Genomic DNA, 25,055 nt, shown 5'->3' on the forward strand with positions numbered 1-25,055 from the left:
GCCCATTGAGTCTGGAAAAAAATTGAAGACAACATTCAGGATGGGCAGGTGCCTGGTTCCCTTAAGGCTTCTGGGAATGTTCTCTTTGGCTAAGCCCCTTCTAGTCACTGAGAATGCTTCCAATTTATAGCCTACACAAACCTCTAGTTTGGCTGGGCTGTTTATTTCAGTGTCCCATTACCCAAACAGGCTCTGAAAGGATTCCTTGAGAGGGTTGGGTGGGGGACGGGGACGGACACACACACCCCACACACACACCCCACACACACCCCCACCCCCTTGCAGAGTCCTGGCTGGAGTTTGCTGGGTCAATGAGAGACGCCCCCTAGCGCGGCTCTTAAATCAGCGCCTGTGGGGGCGGCTGACAGGGCTGCAGGCTCCTCCTTGCTGTGAGGGCTCCCATTTGTAATCGACTAAAATACTTTGGGCTGCTGTGACTCATGCCCGCCTGACATTTGCCTAATTAATTCTGGCTCTTAAATTCCCGCTCTCTCTTCCGTGAAGGGGCGGCTGGGAGCTGCAGGGAAGTGGGATCCACCAGGAGCTCCAGGTGAATGTATAGCAGAGCCAGCAAAAGGACAGGCTCCTCCTGGATAGGGGTGGGCAGCTGGAGCCCTAGGGATCCTGCTGCGACCAGCCGATGTTTTTGCGGCCAGCTGTGCTGGGGAGGCCCAGCAAGGCAGAGGTTCAGAGGGGCCTGCGGAAGTTTGCCAGGGGCTGGGACCTGCCCTCTTGCTATTTATCCGATATGACAGAGATGCTCTCCAGGCAGCTCAGTACTGCTAGGGGAAGTTGAGGGTCTGACCTATCTACATCGTGGGCAGGAGACAAGTGAGGAGGCTTGCCCTCTGCGATGTGATCTGTGGCCAAACTATTTCTCCATTTGGGGGTGTTTTGATGGGGCTGGAGATGTATCAGGATGCTGTCAAGTGATCGTAGGAGTCAGGAAGCAGTACTTTTAAAACTTTTGTATACATTAAAATCATCTAGGAAGCTTGTAAAAATGCAAATTCCTTGGCCCAGTCCCTCAGAGATTCAGTACAGGCATTACAAGCTCCTAGGTGATTCTGAGCAAGCAGTCCTTATACCAGTTCAGTGCTAGAGGGAGAGATGGATCAATGGTCCGCCCATGACTAAAGGCTTTCCTTCCAGAAACACTGATAGCTTCCTTTGATAGTGCTAATTTTCTCTCCCTTCTTCCTAAACGCATGGGGCAAAATCCCAACACCAGATCTATCCAATTCCCTCCTCCTTGGACACTAAGTACTGTTGGATAAACACACATACTTGGACCAACTAGTGGTCGTCAAAGTCAGGGCCTCTAACTCAACTGAGCTATGACCCAAACATCACAAGGCTGTCCTGTCCCCTCACTAACCTATTTCCAAGGACGTTTTACCTCCCTTTGCCACTTTACCCAACTTTGCCTAGACCACCTGCCCACCCCATTCTTGGCAAACAGCTCTAACTTCCACTTCACAGCAAAATAAAGTTTGTTAGGTTAAAAATCCATTCTTTCCCAAACCTACGAAGAACCTTATCTGCACAAGCATTCACTCTTTCTTCTAGTCTCAGGGGTAAGACCTCAGTCACCCTCCTTCATCAGTGCCTTAATTACTCCCCTCCCCCATCCTCTCTTTTTTGGCTCTTTCTCCTTAACATATATACATGCCCAAGTTTCTCAGTTTAAAAAAAATCCAACCCCCCCCCCCCCCGCCTCCCTGCAACGCTATGCCCTTCATTCACCATGCTAGGATTTTTCTTTTTTTGATAACTTTTTGAATGAATGGTTTTACTTCAACTATCTCCACTTTTCACCTCCTCCATTTGCTATACTCCAACCCCCTCCCCCTCCACTATCCTTCTGAAATGAAATTGCTCTCAAGACAGAAAATGATCCTCCACTGCCCAATACAATTGACATATTTCTCGCCCTATTTCACTTGGCCTCTGGGCAGCTTCTGAACCTCTCTGGATCTCCTTCCTTGAAAGGGTCTTCTTCCCTAGTTCCACTCCCCATCTGACTGTTACCTCTCATTTTCCCTCCCAAAATCCTTTCTTTACCTGCCTCAAAAGAGAGTTATTTCCCTGGGTTCCATTCTCATTCTACATACTCTCATCGCTTCAACCACCATGTATAACCTGACACCTCCCAAATCTATATCCTGAGCCCCGATCTGCTCCATGAGTTCTGGTATATTCAGTGGCTTATTGGATAGCCCCACTCCACTGGATGGCCTAACACAGAGCTTAAACTCATGTCCAAAACAGAACTTACCACTCCATCTCTGCCAATTTTACATCTTTTCCTATGTTTTTAAATTCAGTGTTTCTCTATGTTTTTCACTTATTTTTATGTTCTGGGATAAATGTCACCTTTTTAGAGAAGGTTCTCCAACTACCTTACCTAAAATAGCAATCCTATCCCCACCTCCCGTTAAATGTCATCCCCTTATCCTGCGTTTTCTTCATAGACTGTATAGCTCCCTACACATTGCTTATCGTAGACATTTTATTTGTTTATTCTTGGTCTCTCCCACTTAAAGGCTCTACAAAAACAGGAAGTTTGTCTCATTCACTTTAGCCTCTCCAGTGCCTAAAATGACGTCTGGCACATAGTAAATATCAGTTGAGGGGATTAATAAAGACATGGTTCAATAGAATCTCCTGGAGTGCTTTGAAAATGCAGATGTATGGGCCCAGCTCCACCTACTAAATCAGGATATCCAAGGATAGAGTCCAGGAATTTGCATTTTAAAAACTCTCCACGTGAGGTCTTTGTAAGAACTGGTTCCTAACAAGAGGGATGTCATTCGGGGCGCCTGGGTGGCTCAGTTGGTTAAGCGACTGCCTTCGGCTCGGGTCATGATCCTGGAGTCCCGGGATCGAGTCCCGCATCGGGCTCCCTGCTCAGCAGGGAGTCTGCTTCTCCCTCTGACCCTCCCCCGTCTCATGCTCTCTCTCTCTATCTCATTCTCTCTCTCAAATAAATAAATAAAATCTTAAAAAAAAAAAGAGGGATGTCACTCCCACTGACCAATAATCCTGTACACCCTCCCTAACTCACACTCCCCCTTTACAGATCCATCACAACCACGCCCTATTCTTCTCTCCCCTTGTCATCTTGTCCTGTCTATCCTAACGTTTTTGACATTACTTAGATGGGTACCCTCCTATTTGCCAGTGTCACTACCTTCACTCCATTACCAAGTTTTGTCAGTGACCCAGGGAGGCTTCTAATTGGTATCTCTACCTCCAGTCTTGACGCAGTGCAATTCTCTTTCCTACCCTTCCCTCAAAGTGAACTTTCTAAAATGTAAATATCACTGCATAACTCCCGTTAAAAACCTCCCATCCATTCCTCACTGCCTTCAAAATTTGCCTCAAATACATTATCATCTTCTGGCTGCCACATATCTTCAGTGTCAGCTTCTTGAGTGAAACTTATCCTCCAAAACACATAGGAATAAATTTAAGCAGGTAAAAGACCTGTATTCTGCAAGCTTATAAAACATTCACGAAATAAATTGAATACTACACAAATGGAAAGATATACCACACTCATGGTTTGAAAGAATTAGCATTGTTAACATGTCCATACTACTCAAAGCAATGTACAGATTCAATGCAATCCCTATCAAAATGCCAGTAGTATTTTTCACAGGACTAGAACGAAGAATCCTGAAATTTGTATAGAGCTGCAAAAGACCCCAATTGGCCAAGCAATCTTGAGAAAGAAGAACAAAGCTGGAGGTTTCAAGTCCCAGATTTCAAATTATACTACAGAGTATCAAACAAGTATGGTACTGGCACAAAAATTCACTCATAGATCAATAGCATAGGATAGAGAGCCAGAAATAAACCCGTTTATACTCTGAGTTAATCTAGGACAAAGGAGGTCAGAATATACAAAGAGGAAAAGATAGTCTTTTTAATAAATTCTATTGAGAAAGCAGGACAGCTACATGCAAAAGAATAAAACAGGACCACGTTCTTACACCATACACAAAGATTAGCTCAAAATGTATTAAAGACCTAAATGTGAGACCCGAAACCATAAAACTCCTGCAAGAAAACATAGGCAGTAATCTCTTAGACATTGGCCTTAGCAACATTTTTCTAAATAGGTCTCATCAGTCAAGAGAAACAAAGAGAAAAATAAACTATTGGGACTACACCAAAATAAAAAGCTTCTGCAAAGCGAAGGAAACCATCAACAAAACAAAAAGGCAACCTCCTGTATGGGAGAAGATATTTGTAAATGATATATCTGATAAGGGGTTCATATCCAAATATATATATATATATTTGGATTTATATATATCTTATATATAGATAGATAAGAGAACTTACACAAATCAATCTCAAAAAAACAATCTATTTAAACAATGGGAAGACATGAATAGATATTTCTCTAAAGAAGACATGCAGAAAGCCAAAAAAAAAATGACAATACACTCAACATCAGTAATTATCAGAGAAATGCAAATCAAAACCACAATGAGAAATCATGTCACACTAATCGGAATGGCAATTGTTAAAAAGACATGGAATACATGTTGGCAAGGATGGGGAGAAGAGTGAACCCTCATGCACAATTGGTGAGAATGTAAACTGGTACACCCACTGTGGAAATCAGTATAGAGGTTTCTTAATAATTAAGAACAGAAATACCGTATGATCCAGTAATCCCATTACAGGCTATTTACCCAAAGAAAACAAAAAGACTAATTTGAAAAGATATATGCACCTCCATGTTTATTTCAGCATTATTTATGACAGCCAAGATATGGAAGCAGCCCAAACATCCATTGATAGATGAATGGATAAAGAAGATGTAGTATATATGGACAATGGAATATTACTCAGCCGTAAAAAAGAATGAGGTCTTGCCATTTGCAACAACACGGATGTGACTAGATGGTATGATGCTAACTGCAATAACTCAGACAAAGATAAATACCACATAATTTCACTTACATATGGAATCTAAAAAAACAAAACAAATTTTAAAAGCCCAGAAATAGATTCATAAACACAGAGATAAAAACGGGTGGTTGCCAGAGGGGAAGGGGTTGGGGGGTGGGCTAATAGGTGAAGAGAATTAAGAGGTATAAGCTTTCAGTGACAGAGTAAATAAGTCACAGAGATGAAAAGTCTAGCATAGGAAATGTAGTCAATAACACTGTATGGTGACAGATGGCAACTATACTTAATATGGTGAGCATTAAGAAACGAATAGAATTGTCCTATCACTATGTTGTACACCTGAAACTAGTATAACATTGTATGTCAACTATATTTTAATTAAAAAAAGAATGACATTTAAAGCAAAAAGCAAAAAATAGACTTGCACAACCTCCTCAGAGTCTGCATGTTTAGAGTTGCTGCTCCTTTTGTCAGCATGCACTTCCCTCTGCTTTTCTCCCCAGCCAACCCAATTAGTCCCATCCTCCAAATCAGGTTTGGGACCTCTGTCAGAACCAAGTGCGCATCAAGGTCAAAGCTGAATTGGAGTGGTTTCTTCCACTAAACTGTAGGTCTCTTACATGTAGGACTGCCTTTGAACTCTGCATCCTCAGAACATACACTAGGCATGTGCTGAAGCCAGCTTGCCCCAATGTGACAGAGCCAGCTGGTCAGAGCTCTTCCCAATTCCACATTTATATTGATTACTTGCAATCAGCTATGGTGGAAGTATTTATACCACAGATATTGGCAAATGCTATAAATCAGGATTTCTTTTTTTTTCTGGAGAGCTGGTTGTTAAACATTTGTCGGCATACTACTACCTACAAGGAAACATGTCTAACATTCAGTGTACACTCAATTCAATTAATGTTTGTTGGAGAAGTGAATGAATTTATGAGTAAATAAAGATGTTAGGAGTCAAAATTGTCTCCTTAAAACTTCCAACTTTATGTTATTTCTTGTATGACACCATGCCCATCTGTGTTCTCTTTTATATTTTATTTTATTATGTTATGTTAATCACCATACAATACATCATTAGTTTTTGATGTGGTGATCCATGATTCATTGTTTGCATATAACACCCAGTGATCCATGCAGTACGTGCCCTCCTTAATACCCATCACCAGGCTAACCCATCCCCCCTCCCCCCTCCCCTCTAAAACCCTCAGTTTGTTTCTCAGAGTCCATAGTCTCTCATGGTTCGTCTCCCCCTCCAATCTCCCCCTTCATTTTTCCCTTCCTTCTCCTAATGTCCTCCCTGCTATTCCTTATGTTCCACAAATAAGTGAAACCATATGATAATTGACTTTCTCTGCTTGACTTATTTCACTTAGCATAATCTCCTCCAGTCCCATCCATGTGGATGTAAAAGTTGGGTATTCATCTGTTCTGATGGCTAAGTAATAGTCCATTGTATATATGGACCACACCTTCTTTATCCATTCATCTGCTGAAGGTCATCTCGGCTCTTTCCACAGTTTGGCAGTTGTGGACATTGCTGCTATGAACATTGGGGTGCATATGGTTCTTCTTTTCACTACATCTGTGTCTGGGGTAAATACACAGTAGTGCAATTGCTGGGTCATAGGGTAGGTCTTTTTTTTTTTTTTTTTTTTTTTACTGTGAAAGTTTTATTTAGTCATTTTTTTTTTTTTACAACTGAAACTCTGGGAACTCACACCAGAAAAAGTTTCAACCTTGTGTTCCACGTTGTTCTGCTGTGCTTTATCCAAATGAACCTTGATCAGACGGCTGCCATCCAGTTTCACAAAGAATCTCTCGCCCACAATTTCACTTGGGAAAACCAAGTCCTCCAGGATCGCATCATGCACGGCTGTCAAAGTGTGTCTCCTGGGATGCTTTTGCTTATTTTTTGTACGGCTTTTTTGAGTTGGCTTAGGCAGAATTCTCCTCTGAGCAATAAAAACAACATGCTTCCCACTGAACTTTTTCTCCAATTCAAGGACTAGCCAGACTTGGATTTTCTGGAAAGATTTCAGCTGAGGAACGGGAACAAAGATGGTAATAGCTTTCTGACCACCGCCAACTTCAGTTTCCTTGGCAGCCGTGATATTCAGCTCCCTCAGCTGGGCTTTGAGGTCAGAGTTCATCTCCAACTCAAGGAGAGCCTGGGAGATGCCGGACTCCAAGTCGTCCGGCTTCTCGCCATTGGGCTTCATGATCTTTGTGCTCGAATTGAACATGGCCTTCTCCTTGGTGAGAGCGCCAGCCTATGAAGAGGGGGTAGGTCTATTTTTAATTTTTTGAGGAACCTCCACACTGTTTTCCAAAGTGGCTGTACCAACTTACATTCCCACCAACAGTGTAAGAGGGTTCCCCTTTCTCCACAACCTCTCCAACAGTTGTTGTTTCTTGCCTTGTCAATTTTTGCCATTCTAACTGGCATAAGGTGGTATCTCAATGTGGTTTTGATTTGTTTTTCCCTGGTGGCTAATGATGATGAACATTTTTTCATGTGTCTGTTAGCCATTTGTGTATCTTCTTTGGAGAAGTGTCTGTTCATGTCTTCTGCCCATTTTTTGACTTGATTATTTGGGTTTTTTTTTTTTTTTTGCATGTTGAGTTTAAACTAAATAAAGAAATAGCTGTCATATTTTTCTTAGTCTTCTATTTTTCTTGGTACAGTTCCCTGACTTGACTCCTTGAGCCATTCCCCAGGGTACTCACCACACTGGCAATGTCCCTGGAGAGGTTTTCTTGTACTGGGGTTTCTTCTTAAAAACCATGGCTCCCAAATGTGACACAATGCCCTATGAATGGTCTAACCAGAGCTGGCAACAATGGAAGAATGAATTTCAGGTATGTAGTGCTTCTGTCACTGAAGCCCAAGATGTGAACTGTGCTTACACACATTCATGTGCATGCTCACACATGCATAGACACACAATTCCATCATATACTTTTGCACTAAGTGTATATTGAAACAAAATGCCAGTTTTCATATATATCCTTATTAATTTTAGCTTAATGTTTCAGCCTCAGTGTTCCAATCTATTAGAATTTTAATTTAATCTTGATTCTGTCATCTCAAAGTTTTTTTTCTGCCCTGGCATCTGGATTCTGAATATGCATCAGAGATTCTTGACTAGGCAATAGAAGAGGAACCACAGGAAGGAAAGAACCTGACATTCATCAAGGAATGCCTTCTACGCACAGGCTGTTAAGCAAGATATTTTCATATATATTGGCTCCTTTAATCCTAGCAGCAACCTGCAAGGTAAGTATTAATGGTACCATTTTAACAGATGGAGACCTCAGGGAGTTAAAGAACTTGTCCAAAATCAAACAGAACTGGCATTGGAACTCATGTTTGTCTGAGTCTTAAGTGCATGTTCTGTGTATACCATTGCACTGCTTCCTAGGAAATATTACTAATAACTAATATTAGCATTCATGAAATGCTTTCACAGCTATTTCCTCTTGAGATGCTTACAATTTTATGAGGCAGTTCCTATTCCCCTACTGTCTTTGGGAGACCTATTTCTTTAGCCAAATTTAGATAATCTCCTCCAAGTAACCAAGAAATGGTCCATGATGGCTGACCGCAAGGTAGAATGCCACATGGACAGCCCATGGCTGCCCTTTAGTCATGAGTGGTAATAAAACCAACACTCTCTTTGTAGTATAAGTTGGGCACTTAATATACCAGGCTCTGGGTGAAACTTGATATTCACATGTTCTTGAGTAACATTCATTGCCAGCCTATGAGATAATAATTCCTATTTTCTAAGTGTGTTAAATGAAACCTCAAGAGGTTTAACTTCTCAAGATCACAGTTAAGAAGAGGCAGAACTGGGGCTTGAGTCCAATATGCCTGACTTCTGCACCCATGTTCTTATCCATGACCCTTGGGGGTCTTCTTAATGGAAAGGAATATAAAAGCTCAGACTGTCTCCTAGGCTACTTGGAAAATTCAGGGCCTTGTTTGACCTTTTATTTAAGATTCTCTGGGTTTTCTAAGGGAAACTCATGTATTTGCAATTCGGTAACATTCAGATCCATGTCCAAATTTCATTTATTGCTTAAATCTATTATAAGAAGAAAAATAAGCAAAGGAAGAGAAGAGGAAGGATTTGTGCCTGTCTGTTCCAGAGCTGCATTTTTTTCCTCCCAATGTTGCTGTTCTGGCTGTGAGAGTCTAGTTCCTTCCAGCATGGGCATATCTAATGATGTCAAAATGGTCAATCATTGAGGCTCCCAAGGCTGCCCGATTCTGTGTCAGCACTTCACCTCATGTCAATGACCCAAATAAGCCAACAGATTCCTGACAGGTTTATTTTCCCCGGACAGACATATAATCCCCCAACCACTCTGAAGAAAATGGTATCTTTTTCCTTCACTTGTTCTCTTGCACATTCTCTCTCCAGCCCTGGACAGGTTCTGCCTAAACACTGTCACCACAGTAAGTGGTGAGCCGTCATTGCAGAGAGAAGTGTCATACTGAAGGGGGCATAAGCTGCTAACAAGAACCTAAGATCTTAAGAAACAATACTTCTGAAGCCAGAATAGCTGAGCAGAGAGAAATACTGCAAAGCTTAGGGGTTTTGGTCCAGATCAGCTCCTTTAAACTCCATCTCATTCCATCTTCATCTCACCTATCAGATTAGATGCACATAATTGGCCCCCAGGAGGTACCGTGGTACCTCTTAGCTCTGGTTCTGCCGCATAGCTTGGCACTGTCTGCTCACATTGCCTGAATGCATACCACTCCCAGCTTCACTTGCTTGACCTTCCTAACTTAGTGGATCTTCCTGTGCTTCAGGCTTTTATCCCAGGCTGACTTTCCACAATCTAGATTCTCCAACTCAAAGATCATAGCTCCAATTTATTAATGCAGCTATTGGGTGGCTTCTTGGTTGCCAGTGTGAGTCATACTTCTTGATCTCCTGCCTAGTTGGAAGGAGGCAACCTGACTGACTAACTCAGTACAAGAAGGGTGTCCTACACTATCACTCTTAGCTAGATTCTCAGCAGGGACACCTGAACCCAAGACCTTTGTTTGTCACTAAAGACTCTGTAAGCTACTGGAGGCTCCTCAACCCAGCCTAGCTTTGGGTGGCGTTGCCTTCATTAGAATAAGCTAGATAAGTATGTTCTAGAGCCAAGGAACATTAAGGGAGGTTTGAAAGGATGCAATGTTTAACTCCTGATCATACCTCATCCCCCATATATGAGAGCGAGAGAGAATCATAAACAACAATCTTTCAAGAACCATGACATCATGCTTGCAGACTTGGTGACAAAACCAATCAAATTTATCCCATTCTAAGGCCAGTCTTAGTTCCAGTTGCTGCTGCCCTCTTCCTGAGGTGATCAAACCCACTGCATGTCCCAGATTTGAAGGAAATTCTTTAGGAAAGATTAGGTCTGCAATTCTACTACTGCTCACCATTCACCTATTGCAAGATTAGGTCTCCAATTCTACTTCTCACCAATGATGAAATAGGATTTAGGAAAATACTCTCATTTAGGGACTTTCTGCTGGCAGGACAACTGGACTATTTATCTCTCTGCAGTGGCACTCACTTATTAAAAAACACCATCTAATTTCTGCTCAAATCAACATGCATTCACCAAGCATGTAGGTACCTGGTTCTGTGTTAGAACTTGTGGGTATAAAAATAGGCAACAGGATTCCTTCACTCAAGCAGTTTCTAATCCAGTAAGAAGATCCAAACTTCTGGTGTATCACATAATATATGCAAGAAAAGAAGTGCGTATAAGCTTCAGATACAAAAGCACTGTAATGAAGGAAACTGTTGGTTCTCTAGGTTTGGGGGCAGTCAGGGAAGATCCTAACAGGAGGTCATGCTATACAAGGATGTGACAGATGCTTGTGTGCTTCCTGTCAAAACTGGTGGACTGAGGGACACCTGGATGTTTCAGGCAGTTAAGCGTCTGCCTCTAGCTCAGGTCATGATCCCAGAGTCCTGGGATTGAGCCCTGCATGGGGCTCCCTGTTGAGCAGGGAGCCTGCTTCTCCCTCTGCCTGCTGCTACCCCTACTTGTGCACTCTCCCTCTGGCAAATAAATAAAATCTTAAAAAAAAAAACTGGTGGACTGAACACACATTATCTTCACTATTTCCTGAAACCCTACTAAAATGGCAAGGATTCTTTTTTTGGGGGGAGGAATAAATCTGTAAGGATAAAGAGAATAGGAAAGGAAATAACACCAAACACATTATTCTGAAGTGGAAAAACAGATGGGCATTTGATAATAGACTCAACAGATTGGCTGAGAAGGCTGAAACCTTAACTGACAGTGGAAGTGGCTGCACCGCAGAACCCCAGGAAGGTACCAGATACCACGCACAATGAAGGTGAAGCTGAAGCTGAAAGCGGAGGGAAGTTCTGAAAGTCTAAGAAGAAGCGTTAAGACCCCAAGGTGCCTTCCCCCCACCTTCACCCTCTCCCTTCTATATGCAGATGGCTCCCCCATTCCACCATGGCAGGAGACTGGAGAGGGTGGACTGGAGGCATGCTGGATTGTAGACATCAGGTGCAATAGAGAGCAGAAGTGCTATCTAGAAAACGGGATTAAGTGAAAGTCAGCTCACAGAACTGAAAGAGACGTCTACACTCTGCAACAAGAGCATCAGCACCAAGCTCACCCCCTCTAGGAAAAGAGTGAAGCATTTATTCTGAAAAAAAAACAAAAAACAAAAACACAACAACAACAACAACAAAAAAACTGATTAGCCCAAGAGACAAGACTTAAATGCCTTCCACAGTGGGAGAGCTTAACCAGGTCACCTAATAGTGGAGCTGCTTCTAGTCAACAGACCCCCACCCACAAACATGGGGTTTTCAGGCCACTACTCAAACTAGAAAGCACAGCCCCAAATTTTCAGATGCTTGAGAAAAGCCTCTCATATCAAAGGCAAAACCAAACAAACAGGAAAATAAAAGGAATTTAGAAGAAAACCAGGATAATTCAGGGAAAAGAAACCTATAAAACTATACACACACACATACATATTTCAATATCCTTAGAAGAGAAAGAATTTTTTACTGGTGAAAACAACCAGGATGCTCTTCCAAGAAGGGGCACATTCAGAAGACCAATTAAAAAAAGACCTCTTGGAAATAAAAAGCATGAAAACTAAAAACTTGGATGATAAGTTTTTAAAATCTCCCAGAGAATGGAAAATACAGAGAGAGATAAAATAGGGGTGAAGAATGAAATTAGAACAACAATCTAGAAATACTAAGGAATTGCAAAAATAGAGAATGGCAAAAACAAAAGTTAACCGATAACTAATTTGACAAAATTGCCTAAACCCGAAGGACATTAACTTCTAGATTATAAGGGTCTGCCAGTGGCCAGTACAATGGAAGCATACAGACTCACACCAAAGCACATTCCCCAGGACACAGAGGACCCTAAATGCTTTCAAGAGGTCACAAAGGATCAAGAACCAGAATGGCAGCAAGCTTGCCTGGCTTTCTTCCCAGAATGTACCACTAATCCACTGGCAACAGCACTGGAACCTGGAAAACATGGAGCAATACCTTCAAAATTCTAAAGGAAAATAATTTCTAATCCAGAATTCTAGACATGGCCAAACTATCCATCAAATCTAAGAATAAACACATTCAACGTACATGCATGTTTTCCAAAACTTTATTTCCCGTACATACTTTCTTAGGAAGGTATCTCAGGATGTGGTCTGGTGAAGGGAAGAGATAAAGACAAGAAGACATGGGATCCAGGAAAGAAGAGATCCAGCACAGGAGGGAAAGAATTCTAAGACAATAAGGAAGAGACTTCAGGAAGACAGCTCACAGATGGGGGAGGAAACATTCAAGAAGATGAACCTGACAGAATACCTGATTGTGCAAATATATCGAGAGGAAACATATATGTGGAAGAATGTCTAGGTAGGAATTAGTGGTAGGCGAACAGAGCACTATACAAATGAAGAAAGAAGACAATTATTAACTCCAGGGAAAATTAAAAGTTGTACAAGAAAGAAAATGCAATCATGCTTTCCTACACGGGCATGCTGTGAATATAGTCATAATTATGTAAACACTGAATACTGATCTAACTAAAAATGCTGATATAAGTCTACTGGGAGACTAGGGACAGGGAAATCGTGGAGGTGGGCGAGGGAGGTGCTAAAGAGAGCTAAAACCCATCTTCCATAATGAGAATTCAATAGGTAATTCTTGAAACTGAAAATCAAGAAGTTGGTAGTAGAAATGTGTTATTTAGCAATATAGAAGCAAATGCCCAAAGAGCAACCGAAAATGGTTGCCTCTAGGAACTGAAAATAAAGGGGGGAGAAGGGAAAGTTCAGGAAACTGTATTTTCATAATAAGGTTTGTAACTGTTTGACTTTTTAGAATGAAATTAGATGAAATTTTTTAAAAAAAATTTCCGGGGTGAATCGAGAAGGATGAAACGGTTTCCAAGGTAGAGGAGACAACATGTACAAATACACAGATGGGTGATACAATGTGGCATATACTGAGAATTGCTGTGGCGGATAGGTGTGTCATAGAAGATGCGGGGTGGGGAAGAGGTAAAGCAGAACCCAAGTCATGAAAGGCCTTGTGTGCCTTGAGCCCAGACCAATCACTTCTTCAGGTGTTGGGAGAAATCTGAAATCAGACAGCTGAACCATGGATAATAGCAGAGCTGCTGAGGCCCTTCAAATGGACAAATGTTGGTCTACCTTCCAGAAAGAAGAAAGAGTCTGGTGCTATAGAATAATGGCTTATAGATTAGGTTAAATTCTAGAATGGACTTTCAAATGGATGGTTTTAGAGAAGAAAAGGAAAATAATTAAGAAATCAACATGAGTTCGTGAAGGAGTCAGATCACAAAGATCTCTCATTTTTTTTTTTTTTCCAGCATGGTTATGAGATCGAGAGACCAAGGAAAAGCTGAGCACACAGGGTTCTCTTAATTTCCATTAAATATTTGTCTCCCTGCTATCCCTGTGGACAAGATGAAGACATGTGGGCTAGGGGACAGTATAGTGGGGTTACTAGGTAACTGTTCTGACCACAAGCAGTGATGTATATCATTTGCTCAAGGACTCAGCCCAAAGTGATTTATGTTCCAATATTTTTAACCATGAATTGAAGGATGACATTTTTTAAAAAAGATTTTGAGAGAGAGCAAGTGCACATGAGTGGGGGAAGCAGCAGAGGGAGAGGGACAAGCAGACTCTGCTGAGCACAAAGCCCAATTCAGGGCCCAATCCCAGGACCCTGAGATCATGACCTGAGCTGAAACTAAGAGTTGGATGCTTAACCCACCGAACCACCCAGGAGCCCCAAATGGTGGCATTTTTTATGAAGTCCTTGCATGTCAAAACCTGAGGTTGATTAGTAGTCGGGATGGGGAATGCAGTGTCCTAAATGACTTTGGCATATTTGAGTAATGAATTGAATCTAACAATCTAAGCTTAATAGAACAAGTGTTGAGTCCTCCACATAGAGTATACGGTCCCATCGTTACCTATCCACCAGTTACCTGTCCAGCATTACTTGCGGCCACAGTTTCCTTAGACTCAAGACAAAGGCTACTCCTATAAGTTTTGACACAGATAGCCTCCATATCTTTGCAGATACAGCCTTGCTGCTTCTGTTTGAAATGTCCTCCCCTTCTCTTCTCCCCTTCGTATGCTTATTCAACACAAACTCAACTGTCATATGCAGCTTAACTCCTCTATAAGTCTCACTACACCTTCTCCTACTCTAATCACAGAAGATAATACCCGTCCTTTGGGCTTTCACTGGACCCAGCTGATGTCTATCAGAATGGCTATAGTATTTTAGGGCCTTTTTTTGACTTTTATTAGTGAGGAAGTATGATGCAAACACCAGCTGGAACTACATTAACCAGGTTCAAATGCCAGCTCTGCCACTTGGTGGTTATGTGATATTGGGTAAATCCCTTAACCTCTGTGTGCCTTACTTACTCCCTCTGCAGAGAAAGGGTGATAACAGTTTGTACAATTAGGGTAGTCAAGAGATTGAGTGAGTGAATATTGGTGACTAGCATATAGTAAGTTCTAGATGTTCTTTTTATACATCCATTGCATCTCTGTATTGCAGCACCTGATGCAGTACATGACACATAGTAGTAGGACACCTACTTAAAACACCTCAATGGTTCCCCACTGCCCCCTGAGGGGGAAAAAAAATCCAAATTCTTCAACTTTCCTACCACCTACCTCACCAATCTTCACTCTCCCCTGAACAATCCTCAGATCCTACACTCCCTCCTTGCAAAATGAATTTCTGATGGCCCAAGTGTCTCAAGCACTAACCTTCTTCAGCCCCTCACACTGGGATATTCCGTTCCCTCTAAACATTGATATTCTGGCCCCAGCCACACTCACAGCTAGGCAGCTTGGAGGAGAGTGGCAGAGCCAAGAGGGGTCAAATCAGGCTCGCTCTGTGTGGGTACACATATCACCCGTAAGCTGCCATCTGGCTGTTCCTTCTTTGAATGAATGCCCATGGAACCTACTGACAGTTGGGGACCCCACACTGCATGGAGCCATTGGCCCGTCAGGATGACAGCTTTTGCAACATATTCCTATCCCTCTTCAATACAGAAATACCCAGATAGTCCAGTTGACTTTGGACTATTGCAAAACTGCATCAGCATTAGCCAGATCTGGGGATATTGGCTGAGAACATTTTGGTTTCCGCCACCTTTACTTACGTAATAAGTGAAGTCTGTTGAGGTCTATTCTCATCTCCACGTTCTGAACCCATAAGATTCCCAGCTCAGAGGCATGAACTTGGGAGCTGCTCCCAAAAAACCTCACTCTTGATTTTGATAAATTGAAAGCCCCTAGCTTGGGATGAAATAAAAAATGTCCTTTGGACTGAGAAGATCTGAGTTTATATTGTGGCAACTCTTAATCACTACTTTATAAAAAAAAAAGAGAGAGAGAGAGAGAGTACTGTGTAAGTCCTCCAGCTTTCTAGGGAATTTGGGCTTCCACAACCTAGGGGCCATTTCCTGATACAGAAGCTCCTATCACCTGTGAGTAGAACAGCAGTGCCATCCAGTGGCCATCTCATTTAATGCAGCAGTCCTCCACAATCCTGTGCCCCCATTTTTCCCACTAACCTGAACATGAAGTCTCAGAAGCTCTGTGCTATAGAAAAATTTTTTCCAAAGCCATTTTGGATTTTTTTTTTTTGGTGGGGGGTGGGGATGGTTAAACATCTGTCAAATCTTTGAAGGATTACTGTTCTATGGAATTTCTCAGAAACAGGTGTTTTTGAGCAGTATTCAAAGTGTGGTCCAGGGAGCCTTTTAGGGGTTCTACAAGGTCAGTTTTTTGTAATACTAAGACATTATCTGTCATTTTATTTTCATTCTTTCAAGTGTATGCTAGACATTTTCAGGATTTAAATGACCCATGACAAAGCAACAGATTGAAGGAAAGTCAGATAGGAGAAATGAGTCATTAAGCCATATATTAAAGAGATTTGCAAAGTTACAAAAATGTTAAAATTATTTTCTAAAAGAAAAATTAAGAAAAGTAACTTTTTTATGTTAACCTGTAATGGGCTTATTAATTTAAATGAATGCTTTTGTTTCAATTCTGTTTTAAATTTGAGTATTTTAAGTATTAAAAAATATTACCCACCCACCAGAACAAAGATACTTTGGGGTCCTCTATATTTTATGACTATACAGGGGCACTAAGACGAAAAAGTTTGTGATCCACTGCTTTAAAGGCTTAGTTGCAATGTTACACTGTCACAGTCATCATTTCTGCACTGAATGGTACTCAGGGGAGATCCATGACTGCACTGATGCAGGAGGTGAGTATTTTTTCCCCCTTCGAGAGGAAGTACTTAGCTTTCATTGGGTTTTTAGAGAGATCTGTGACACGGTTCACCCCTACAGAGGCTGGAACCACTTAAACGTGGACATGGCCTAGGAGCTCGAAGGCTTAGGGCTATTTCTCTTCATGTCTTCATGCAGAACCCCTGCGGGAACTATGGAGAAATCAGATAAGTCTCCATTTTATTACTTTATAGTTAAAGAAGCTTGACCTTTTAAAATGTGAATTATACCATGCCTTGTTTATAAAAAGTGTGATCTACATCCTGGGGTAACCATAGGAGACTAGCCTGAATTAAAATGCTTTATTTACCTAATGTTTGTCTAGGCTACTGACCTTCCAAAGATCTGATTATTGGATTTATCAATTCTACTGCTTTGTGTTTGCTAGTTCATTAGTTTTTGTCCTTGAATTGTTATAAAAAAATTAAAAAATTTAACACCATAAATTTTCCCTTTAAGCCCAGCTTTAGCTCTATCCCATATGCTTTATATAGAGGAAAACTCTAAATCTATGATTGGACCTTTAATTTTTTCTGTTATCCAAAAATTAGAGCTTTTTAAGTACTTCATTGTTAATTTCTAGTTTTAGTGCATTTTTATAACAGCTTTACTGAAATATAATTCACATACCATAAAATTCATCCTTTTAAAGAAAAGAAGTGTTATGTCCATTAGCCCTAATTCCCCAGTCTCCCAAACCTAACTTCTGGTCTGCTTTGTCTGTATAGGCTCTCTTGTTCAGGACATTTCATATAAATGGAATCATATAACCTGTAGCCTTGTGTGTCTGGTTTCTTTCCCTTAGCATAATATTCTCAAGGTTTATCCACATTGTAGTATGGATCAGTATTTTATTCTTTTTCATGGCTAATATTCCACAGGTAGATATAAGACATTTTATCTATCCATTAGCTGATGGATATCTGGGTTGTTTACACTTTCTGGTTATTATTAAGAATGCTGCTATGAAGCTTTGTGTACAAGTTTTTATGTGGATATGTTTTTTATTCTTCTTTGGTGTATACCTACGAGTGGAATTTCTGGAATATAGTAATAGTAATTCTATGATTAACATTCTAACTGCCAAACTGTGTTCTAAAGTGGCTGAATCATTTTATGATCCTACCAATAATTTTTCCACGCGCTTGCTAACTTTTTTAATTTAGTTATCCTAGTGGGTATGAAGGGTATCTCACTGTAGTTTTGATTAGCATTTCACTAATGACTAATGATACTGAGTCCATTGCATTTTAGTCAAATAGTAGCCAAATTTTAAAATTTATGATTTCTTTGCAGCTTTTAGGTGATCAATGATAGTCTATGAATTAAAAAAAAATCTATGTTCTTTTGTAAGACATGGTTAGTTTTCTCCAGAGATCCCTCACTGATACGTAATGTATATATTTTTATATACACATTATTTAATTATATCCTTTCTATTATTTACCTATTTGGCCTGTTAAATCTCAAAATATATTAAAATCTTTTAATACTATTGTGTTTCTATTTCTTCTTGTATTTCAAACACCTTTCCCTTAATTACTTTGACGTAATGTTACTTGTTAAAGGTTTATGATAGTTTCAGCTTTATTGAACATTACAATGGTTTTCTTTGTAAAAAGGTTTGTAAAAAAATAAGTTTTGTCTGATATATTGTTCATCAATATACCCTATTGATATTGATATTGTTTTTATATTTGCATAAAATACATTTGTCTTGTGTGCTTATACATTTTATTGCCACTTTGCTTTAAATAAGTCTGACAAATAGCATATATGGTTTTTAAAAAATTTAATCTGAATGTCTGTTTTTAGTAGCGGAATTAATCTAATTTACATTTCTATAAATTGAAAATATGGTTAGTTAAATTTGGTTAATTAAAAACTCATTTTTAGAAATTAGTTTTTTGCGGTATTCTCTGCTTTTAAAAATGTTTTCTTTTTATTCCTTGGTTTTCAGCCCTTTGATAAACTATTTTCTCTGCGTTTATGATTTAGAGTTTTTGAAGCATACAAGCTGTTCCTAATTATATTGGTTTCCTAAAAAAAATTTTCAATAGCATTCTGCTAACTTATATTTCTTTAGAGTGAAGAATTCCACAATATTTTTAAACTCCCCTCATTTGACACCATTTTTCCCTACTTCACCCCTCAATCATCACTAACTACTAGATCTTTGTTATAATAATCTGGGCATTTTTGTTTCTTACCTATAGTACTGTTATTGTTTTATATTTTTATATTTTTTATAATTTTATTTTCATAATTTTTGGGGAGATCAGACATAAGGTATTTAGACAGCTCTATTTTAACTGGATTAAGCAGTCATTGCTGTTCCATTCATGTACTGACATCCTTAATCTTGAATTTTAATTTTGTTCCCTCATTCATTTGGAGCAAATCTTCAAGTGTCTATTAAAAGAAATATGCAAGACTTGGACTTTTTCTGAATCCCTAAATATCTAAGAATATCTTTGTATTGCTAACATGCAAGGAAAGAAAGCTTAGCTGTGTACAGAATTCTTGGGTTACATAGTTTTCTAGATTGTGTTCCACTGGTTTCTGGAATTTACTATTATAAAGGAAAAACATAATGGCTAATCTCTTATTAGGTAAAGCAAAATAACACAAATGCTGCCTGGTAATAAACATACCTTATGTTTTGATATTAATAATTTCATATTATTCTATGCCTATGATACTGTTTTCCATTTCTAGGATAACATTGTGATGTGTACCATTAATTCACAGCTTTTGGGGAAAAAAGATACTAAAGGATATAAAAGCTATTTGTTTTGTTTTATTGGCTCATTTTTACTTGTCTATAGTTTATTAAAACAAAGGTTTTAATCTAAGCTGCCTCATCTAAAGTTTGAAAATTAAACATTTTGTCCATTAGCAATCATACATAGAATTATAGTAATTTTATGCTTTTTAAACCAATGGTCATATTTTTAGCACCATGAAAATTAACACATAATTTCAAAGCACAAGAAATGCCAGAATTTTGTCTACATTTCCAACTTGGAAATTTTTATTATTTTGAAAACTGTATTATTTGACAGACCCTTGGTGATAGTTCTTCCAAGACACATGAAATGGCCATACCTAACCCTTCTGGTTTTAAGAATTCTATTTAGTATGAGGGATTTGGCAGTACCTATTTTTATTGCCTTGCCCACCATATGATATGCAATCTTCTATTTACAAGACAGCTTTTTATTTCAATGCTGTAATTATGTAGATATCTTTTTAGGACATTCTATGCAACTACAGAGGAGGAAAAATATTTTTTTCCCTACCCTTTTAAGTTCTTGGCTAGGGTCCCTGTAACAAAAGTCAAATTAACAAGAGAAAAAGCACACAAATTTATTTAGTATTAGTTTTATGTGACACAGGAGCCTTTATAAGGAAATAAAAACCCAAAGAAGTGGTTAAACCTGAGTGTTTTTATGCTAGGTTTGATAAAAACTAGAAAATCATGGAAAAACATAGCTGGACCAAAAAAGGGTATGAACTAAGTATGGTAAACTAGGGGAAACAGGAAGACCTCACTGTTCATTCCTCTGCATTCCTGTGTCTTGGGAAATAAGCATCTTCCCTTCCTCCAGGTGTAGGGAGGGCATCTCTCACATGAGGGTCTTGTGACCTGTTTAAGAAGGTCAGAAAGTCCTTCCTGCACTGGCCTGACTTCCTTCAGTTTGAAATATCAATGTGACAAATCTTGGGGTACCATGTTCTGAACTCTGTGTCAATAAAGGGCATCCCGAATTAAAAGTACAAGGGATTTGTCTGTTACACCAATGCAATGGTTAGTGTTGTACCAATGAAAATAAGTAAAATGACAATTTTTTTAAAGATTTTATTTATTTGAGAGAGAGAGAGAGAGCACATGAGAGGGGGAAGGGTCAGAGGGAGAAGCAGACTCCCTGCTGAGCAGGGAGCCCGATGCGGGACTCGATCCTGGGACTCCAGGATCATGACCTGAGCCGAAGGCAGTCGCTTAACCAACTGAGCTACCCAGGCGCCTGTAAAATGACAATTTGACATGAAGTTAGAGTCCATAGTTCAGTTCATGCATACAAAAATGCAATGACAACCATCTCATAACTTACTATCCTACCTGACAGCTGTAAGTAATCTTTTAATATCAACTGTAACATGTATTTAATTTGGAAAAATAAGAATTAACATTTAGGAGATACCTTATAAACAGTTGGATAGTGATGTTTACAATTTTGACTATCTTTTTTAATGTTTCAATTAGGATCTAGTATAGACTCTTACACTTGTCTAAACATTTCCTTCAAATAAAAAAATCCTAAAAGATTGTTGAGCAGAGTTAAATATTTAAAGCTTTCAATGTACATTGCAGAATTGCCATTTAGAAAACTTCTGAATTTATAGTCCTGACCAGAAATGAGAGTGCACATTTCCTCTATGTCCTTGCCAAAATTGGTTTTATCTTTTTTTTTATATTGTAGATGTGATGGGTGAAAATGAAATCTTATTGTTTTAATTTGCATTTTTGATGCCTAGTAAGTTTAGACATGTTTCGTAAGTTCCCTATTTTCTGATTTGAAATACTATTTTATATGTAAAGACTAATACTTTATCCATCATATATGTTTAAAAATATTTCAATGTCCCATTTACATTCTGATTTACTCATGATGTTCTGGTCACACTAAAGTTTTCATCTTAATGTAATAAAAACCTACTAGTCCTTCCCTTTCTTTTCCTTTGCTATGAGCCAGCCTGCTTTTTCCCCAGACTGGTTCCTTGTAAGATTCTCTTTAATAATCAACATTTGGCAAATTTATTTTGAAGCTCCTGGGTGCAATTTTCTTTGTATTTATCTTGCTTAAAGTTCACAATACTTTTTCAATGTATGGCTCAAGATCTTTCTTCAGTTTTAGAAAATTACCAACCATTATCTGCAAATATTGCTTTCGCTCCCACTCTATCTTCTCCTTGGGATTAAAATTTCAAGTATGTTAGACCTCTTCACCGTAACCTATGTGCCTCTTAATTTTTTTCTATGATTTCATCATTTTCCCTTTTATTGAGTCTTACCTTATTTTCTTACCTTTTATCGATCTTCCATTTCATTTGTATCTAACCCACTCCTAGTTTTAATTAGTTTTGTTTTTCAATTCTAGAATTTCCATTTGATTTTAATAGTTTCTAGTTTTCTGCCAAAATTCTCCCTTTTAATTATTTCTATTAACTATTTTAAATTATAACTATTTTAAAGTTTATAGTAACTTCCATTTTGACTCCCTTATCTGAATTTCTCATGGATTGGTTTCAGTTGTCTGTTTTTATTTGCACTTGGTTTCAGTCAAATCTTGTGTTTTTACATAGTTGGTTATATTTGATTGCTAGACATTGTTAATGAAAAAAATGCATAGATAGTTGAGGCATAGAGGATATTATCTTCCTTCAGAGACAGTTTGTGTTTTCATCTCATGGGCTTCTAGGTTAGGAGCTATAGCAATCCTAATGCCATCAGATATTTAGATGATTCAAAGCTAGCTTTCTGTTTCTGTGGGAGATTTATTCCTAATTCATACTTATTCCTAGGGTACAATCCTTCAGAGCTTCAGCTGAAAACCTGGACCCTTCCTGGTTGTGAACCTAATGCCAGAGTTTGTCCCCTTGCCCCATGGGTCTAAAGCTCTGCTCAGTTTTATATCCTCTTAGCAGCTGATTTTAAACTTCACTGTTGTTTTGAGTGACACCTGAGATTTTGGGTGCTTTGCTTCCTCTTCTAGGATCTTAGCCACACAAATTCTCACTGCTTTCATACAGATGAACTTTCTAGATTTACTTGTTTTTATTTTTTATTTATTTTTTTAAAGATTTTATTTGACAGAGAGAGACACAGCAAGAGAGGGAACACAAGCAGGGGGAGCAGGAGAGGAGAAGAAGGCTTCCTGCTGAGCAGGGAGCCCAATGAGGGTCCTGGGATCATGACCTGAGCCGAAGGTAGACGCTTTTTTTTTTTTTTAAGATTTATTTATTTATTTGAGAGAGAATGAGAGAGATAGCACGAGAGGGCAGAGGGTCAGAGGGAGAAGCAGACTCCCTGCCGAGCAGGGAGCCCGATGTGGGACTCGATCCTGGGACTCCAGGATCATGACCTGAGCCGAAGGCAGTCGCTTAACCAACTGAGCCACCCAGGCGCCCCTAAGCGTCCAACTCGATCTCAGCTCAGGTCCTGATCTCTTGGTTATAAGTTCAAGCCCGATATTGGGCTCCATGCTGGGCATGGAGCCTACTTAAAATAATGTTTTGATTAGGCTATAAATAATAGGTATGAGTTTCTTCTTAAAGTTATTATTAATTTTTCCTAAAGCCTGCATGTAAACAAGTCTTTTTTTCCCCCTTCAGATAATGGAAATGCCTTTCTCTTATTTCTTGGACAATTGCATTACTTCCATTTACCTTGCTCTTTCATTCAAGAATATGTATTATATCCATATACTTTCCATTTTCTACTATCCATATATATCATCTTCTTGGTCAGCATTTTCCTTCATTTGTCCTTTTAATATGAATTTGGAAGATCCTCCCAATTTTTCCCCACTGTTTCAATTTTCTACAATTTCAGATCTACTCACATTGCTCAACTTTGAGACCACTGAAGCATTTGAAATAATCAAAATCCTACAATACATCATTCTCAAATGTATGTTCATCCTTTTAGTCTCCCAGATACTCTAAGGTATCTTTTCTTTATAGTGATCCATAATTTACATACCTGCAAATTCTACCTGAGAAAACTTTTTAAGTGTCTATACAAAGGAAATGAATATTTTGAGCCTTGGAATTTTAAAATATTCTTAGGGTCACCATAAGAAAATTTGGAGCTAATAAAACAAGAATAAAATTGGGTGGTTACATTGCTTAAATATTTGTAATACTCAAAACTCCCTTAAATGCTATTAGTACAATTTCGTTTCTATTACTTGTTCACCAGACATTTACAGATTTCCTGCAGTAATAAAGAGAACACAATATGAAAGGACCTGTATCCTAATTTCACATAATATTAAAGGAGGAAAAATGTATTAATGGAGAAAAGGGTATTCATGGAGAAAGGTACAACCTATTTGAAAGAGGTTTGAAGAGGGAATTGAGAATTATCTGACCTATTTCACCCAGAGAAACTATGTAGAATGTTAAGTCAGTTCATTTATTTGAACCCAATCTCATCTGTGAAAACACTAATTGTTTTGACTTCTAAGTTGCCTAGATTTTATGTGAACATTAATGTGAAGATATATGAGGAACATCTGGCATTTGATATGAGAAAGTCCTTATATAAAGTCAAGGTGGATTACCCATGCTATCATTTTTACTATAATTATTATTCCCTTCTATGCTCCTCTAGGTCAATAGTCTATTAACTTCAGAGGGCTGGTGAGAAAAATTCAGAGAGGAATCTATTAGGATTGATGCTTCTTCAGAATATAGCCTATACAGAAATAGATATATTTTCCTTATACTTCTTGGCATTCTCTTAAATAAGAAAAGCAAAAACCCAGCTGACATCTAATACTTAAAGCAGTTTTCTTATGAATATAATTTCTAAATTAAAAAAAACATTTTTTTTTAAAGATTTGAGAGAGAGAGCACAGTGGGGAGGAACAGAGGGAGAGGTCTCAAGAGAGAAACTCAAGCAGACACTGCACTGAGCACGAAACCTGATGTTGGGCTCAATTTCATGACCCTGAGATCACGACCTGAGCCCAAATTAAGAGTTGGCTGCTCAACTGAGTGCACAACACAGGCACCTCTGCAAGTTGTTATTTATGTTTACATTTTTTACCTCGCTGTCTTTTTAATTATGCAAAGTTTTTTTTCTGTATTGATTCTCTGCTATCTCCATCATTAAATATTATTTTGTCCATTTTAGCAAACCTTAATGCCTAATATTGCCTGTGACAAAAAAGGAGGTAAATAGATGTTTTTGGGGAGTCTACTGGTCTTAAACATGGTCAGAAATACACATGTACATGTATACACACATGCCAGCATTGGAGAGATGATGTGTTCCCTTAAAATCTTAGAAGTTTCCATGATTAGGTTCTATATTTTCAACCCATGGGTAAATGGCAATGGAAATCACTTTGACAACTATATATTTTCTTTGTTTAGATGGCATGAGTTTGACAGGATAGTAAAGATTATGTGTCTTTCCCTTTGCACTCTCAGTTTTA

General features: G+C 38.9%; 1 pseudogene; it reads right to left on the reverse strand.

Annotated features, from left to right (window-relative positions):
- Window positions 1-463: 463 nt before the first annotated feature.
- LOC114222846 (small ribosomal subunit protein eS7 pseudogene) lies at window positions 464-7,178 on the reverse strand (annotated as a pseudogene).
- Between the last annotated feature and the right edge of the window lie 17,877 nt (window positions 7,179-25,055).

The sequence above is a fragment of the Eumetopias jubatus genome, unplaced genomic scaffold, assembly GCF_037043125.1.
Source record: "Eumetopias jubatus isolate StellerSeaLion01/CBP00866 unplaced genomic scaffold, mEumJub1_p1.0 scaffold_12, whole genome shotgun sequence".
Taxonomy (NCBI): domain Eukaryota; kingdom Metazoa; phylum Chordata; class Mammalia; order Carnivora; family Otariidae; genus Eumetopias; species Eumetopias jubatus.